We start from the raw sequence: 5134 nt of genomic DNA, 5'->3' as shown, positions 1-5134 counted from the left end.
CTCTCTCCCTGCTAGCGTGCTCACCTCCCCCCAAATTTTGGTGTCATCAGCGAATTTAAACAGGTTGCTTTCCACCCCAACATCAAGATCGCTGATGAAGAAATTGAACAGCGCAGGCCCCAGGACCGAGCCCTGGGGGACTCCACTACCCACCTCCCCCCAAGTCGAGTATGATCCATCCACCACCACCCTCTGAGTGCGACCCTTCAGCCAATCTGCAATCCATCTGACTGTGTAGGCATCTATGCCACAGTCGCCTAGTTTATTAATTAGGATGGGGTGAGAGACGGTGTCAAAGGCCTTGCTGAAGTCCAGAAAGACTACATCCACCGCGACACCTGCGTCCATGGCCTTTGTGACCTGATCATAAAAGGCAATCAGGTTGGTCTGACATGATCTCCCCCTAATAAGTCCATGCTGATTGCCCCTGAGCATCATTTCTGATGCCGGCCCATCACAAATGTGCTCCTTGATGATCTTCTCAAAGAGTTTCCCCGGGATTGAGGTAAGACTGACGGGCCTATAGTTGCCCGGGTCCTCCCTTTTCCCTTTCTTGAAGATGGGGACCACATTAGCTACCTTCCAATCGTCTGGCACCTGGCCCAAGCACCACGATCGCTCGTAGAGCCGTGCCAGGGGCCCTGCAATAACCCCAGCTAGCTCCTTCAGCACCCTGGGGTGGAGAGCATCCGGACCCGCTGACTTGAACGCGTCCAGCCCCTCCAGAAGCTCTCTAACCCGGTCCTCCCCAACCTGAGGTCGGAAGGCGATCCCCTCACGTCCGGCTTCTATCACAGCAGGGAAGTCCTGGTCCCTGCACAAGAAAACGGAGGTGAAGAATTGGTTAAAGAGGTCCGCTCTTTCCAGCCCCTAATGTCTATGAAATCTATGAATGTGCAGTTTATTTTACCCCTCCAGACTATACTAAGTTAAACCATCCTTACACACTTTAAATATAGAATAAGAATGTCTACTTGGGTAGCTAGTGTGGAATAGCTACTGACCTCAGTAGACCAGCTCTAAGACTTTGAATTATACTGAATAAAATTACATATCATAGATCCACTGTGTACTTTCAGAGGTGAATAAGTCTGTAAACCATGATGGTGGTGGAGAAGCAGAAAACCCAGTGCTGTTTTTCAAGTGGTATTTAGCTGGCTGAAAGATATTTGGGGCCTGCCAAAGCTAACATGAATCACATTAAAAGGATTCTTTTGCATGTGCGTTTGGGTCAAGCTGCAGGTGTTTGGCAGAATAAACATAAATGAGGACAAACAGTTGCAACACTCCTTTTGGTGAAGAATTCATGAAACAACTGTGTCCTGTGTGAGGAGGAGGGAAACATGTTATGAATTATTTACATGTGTAACCCTTCTGCCAGGCACTGGTAGGCAGCATAAGGGCCAGTTTCACATTTTGGGGTACCTGATAAATTTATACCCATGGATCGAGCCCCCACCCAGAAATCTGGGAACACTAAATGAATTACTAGGGTGTCCTGCATAAACAAAAAAACCTCCTCGCAAGTAGTGTAATCAAAAAACCCCCAAACAACCCCCCACCCCCTGCAAAACCAGATTTAATATAGAAAACAGGAAAAAAACCACCAAATGCAATGTGAAACACTACTAACTACACAACATAATCTATAGGTTGCGCTGAGCCAGGGGGAAGCTCCTTAATAAATGGGAGAGGAAATATCTTCCCCTAAAGACACAGAGTCATTTTGAACTGATTTAGGCCAATCAGAAGGTCAGAGTAGTGCTATGAAGGTCTAAAGTGCCCTTCGTTCCTGTTCATGGAACAGAGCACGAGAGTATTTGCACAACATGGATCTTCTCCAAGCTGATGTACAAAACCCCTCAGGGAATGGGGGACACAGCTCCTAAATGACCTCTCTGACACTGCCCATTTTACACAACATCACTAATTTTGTTTTCTTGGGGTTGTCTGTACCTGTGGAAGAGGATGCATGATCTGTCCCTTGATAGATAAAAGCAGGTTTTGTGCATTTACAAACAGAGTAGCTAGATCAAAATTTGGCTCCTAATATTCTGATACTGATCCCACTTGTAGATGCTTCAGCTGAATTCCCCATAACCAAAGAGCAATCTGATGAACAGGTTTTTTTTGTCCAGGAGAAATAAGTAGTAGTGATTATATAGTGTCTAAGTGAGCATATTATTCTACTGCAAAACGACTCTTCCTTACTTGAAACTCTGTGATTCAAAATCATTGATTGATTAAAAGGAAAAATAAAAATCGAGCTTCCCTAGTATTATGTCTGCCAAAATCTCTCTGGTTCTTGAACTGAACTTTTGTAAGTTTTCAAAGCTTTGTTTCCTGGGATTGCTAAAGTACTGCTGTTTCTGATGCAATCCCAAAACACTAAGTACTGCAGAAAATGGTGAACTTTTCTGATTTCCAGGAAATTGGAACATTCTACTGAGAGTTAGAATGTTACGCGGGCCATGAGCACACGCACAGAATATCTCAGAACACCAACTGTTCTTGGAAAAAAAAGTTGCCAGTGAATGATGTAACCATTTAAACCAAGGGAAACCTGTCTTAGTCTAGGATAATTTGTGGAGTAAGGTGGTTTTCTCTTGACAGCTATTTATTCACTTGCAATTAACTGAAGACTTGTGCACCAAGATTCCCTATCTTGACAAAATTATTCTATGGGGACTAATAATAGTGCTTTTGCTTGGGCTTTTAAATACATGCAATGATTTCCTCACAAACTCAAAGGAAAGATATCATGGAACTGTGATATGGTTTCAATGGATATTGCCAAGAGAATCCAACCAAGAATAAATAGACTTGACATACTGAGTGGATAGTTGTAAAGTTTGTGCTCAACACTGACCAGTCCCTGTAGAGTCATGTCTTATGGGCCAATGTTGTGGCCATCTTCAAGAAGGGGAGGAGAGAGGACCCGGGCAACTATAGGCCAATTAGCCTAACTTCTATCCCATACAACTCCATACAACTCTGCCAACTATGGTAGATGACATCCAAAACTTGTCGATGTGCAGGAATTTAATGAGAAAGATAAACTGATAAAGGACTGTCAGAGATGGAATTATAACATTAGACATGCCTCAAGAAATGTACCTGATCTTTTCCCACAGCAGGAAATATGGATTCCAGATGCAGGAGCACAAAGCGCTGTCCAGACTAGGACAGATATCCCTTGTTCATATTGGGTGGAGACACCTAGAAGTTTTCTATGTAGGAATCAAGAGCATCTCCATCATATTCCACCTGTTTACTATAGTATGTCAAGACATGCATCAGTTCCATCAAACAGACTAGATTTGTTAAGCTATCTGCTTTAAGTGAAAAAGCTTATTTATGTTTCTGTTTTTATTATTGTCTTTTTTTAAGGAAGTGAGTGGTAAAGACTCACCAACTGAGTGATGTGCCTGTAACGTCTCCTCTCAAGATGATTTTGCACTTCTTTGAAAGTCTTTCAAGTTATTCTGAAATGAGGGATGTAGTAGTAAGGGTTAATACCCTTCCTGAGGGCTGACATGATGACATCAACAGGAAGTTGTCTGCCATCTTTGTGTGTATGTTAGTTGTTGCAATAAAGCTTTTTGAGAGCTAGACGTCTCCCTGCCTTTTCCTGAGCTATGTGATACCACATTTTGGAAGATCTTTGTGCCTGAAAAGTCAAATTGAATAGATTTAAAACAAATACTTTAAAGAATATCAATAAGAATCATTAGTGGAGGTAGACAAAATACTATGTTTCGAGAAACTTTGTAAATGTTCCATAAACAGGGCTAAAATAAGTACCCATGAAGTCTGTTTTGTATGTACACATTCTATATGCTTTCAAATTTCAACAGCACTCAGGACTGGCTTAAACCAGCTCCTTATGAAGTCACTGGTAAAACTCCCATTGAATCTAGTACAGAGCAGAGTTGGCAAAAACTTGAGTGCTTTAAAATGATCCTACCTCCCAATAACTTTCCTTGGCCAGATATAGCTCAACAATCTAGTTACTTGGGCATGCAGAGATGAAGTCAGGAAGGCCAAAGCACAATAGGAATTGCAGTGAAGGGTAACAAGAAAGATTTCTACAAGTATGTTAGCAACAACAGGAAGCTTAAGAAAAGTATGGGTCCCTTACTGAATGGGGGAGGCAACTGAGTGGCAGATGATGCGGAAAAGGCTGAAATACCTAATGCCTTTTTTTAGCTTGGTCTTCACAGGCAAAGTCAGCTCCTAGACTACTGTACCAGGCAGAACAGTTTGGGGAGGAGGAGAGCAGCCCTCAGTGATGAAAGAGCAGGTTAGGTACTATTTAGAAAAGCTGGATGTGTACAAGTCCATGGGGTTGGATGCAATGCATTCAGAGGTGCTGAGGGAGTTGGCTAATGTGATTGCAGAGCCACTGGCCATTATTTTTGAAAACTCATGGCAATCAGGGGAGGTCCCAGATGATTGAAAAAGGGCCAATATAGTGCCCATATTTAAGAAAGGAAAGAAGGAGGATCCAGGGAACTACACACCAGTCAGCCTCACCTCAGTCCCCAGAAAGATCATGGAGCAGGTCCTCAAATAATCCATTTCTAAGCACATGGAGGAGACAAAGGTGATTAGGAACAGTCAGCATGGATTCACCAATGGCAAGTCATGCCTGACCAACCTGATTGCCTTCTATGATGAGATAACTGGTAGGGCTGTGCAAAGCTTCAGTCCCTGATTCGATTCGGCAGAGATCTGGCCCGATTTGATGGCTGAATCTCTGAATCCAAATTGAATCAGAGGACCCTTTAATCTCTCTGAATTGAATTGGAACCCTCCAAATCAATTCAGAGAGATTTGGAAAGATTCAGAGATTTGGACATAGAGACAGCTTTAAATTTTTTTTCTACATACCTCATCAGTGCTGCAATGCTGGGGCAAATGGAGTGTCTCATAGAAGCACGAGGGGGCTCCCCAGTGTGCTCGGCAGCAGACCTGGAAGAGGACCAGAAGCACTTTTAGTCCACTTCCGTGTCTACTGGGGAGTGCCCAAGGAGCCCTCCTGTGCTCCCCCAACTCAGTGACTGGTGCCTCCTGGGTTGGGGTGGGGTGGGGGGGCACCTGCTGCTGATTGCCAAGCTGGGAAGGTGCACGG

The sequence above is a fragment of the Alligator sinensis genome, unplaced genomic scaffold (assembly GCF_000455745.1).
Source record: "Alligator sinensis unplaced genomic scaffold, ASM45574v1 scaffold60_1, whole genome shotgun sequence".
Classification (NCBI taxonomy): Eukaryota; Metazoa; Chordata; order Crocodylia; family Alligatoridae; genus Alligator; species Alligator sinensis.
Note: the sequence above shows the minus strand (reverse complement) of the source record.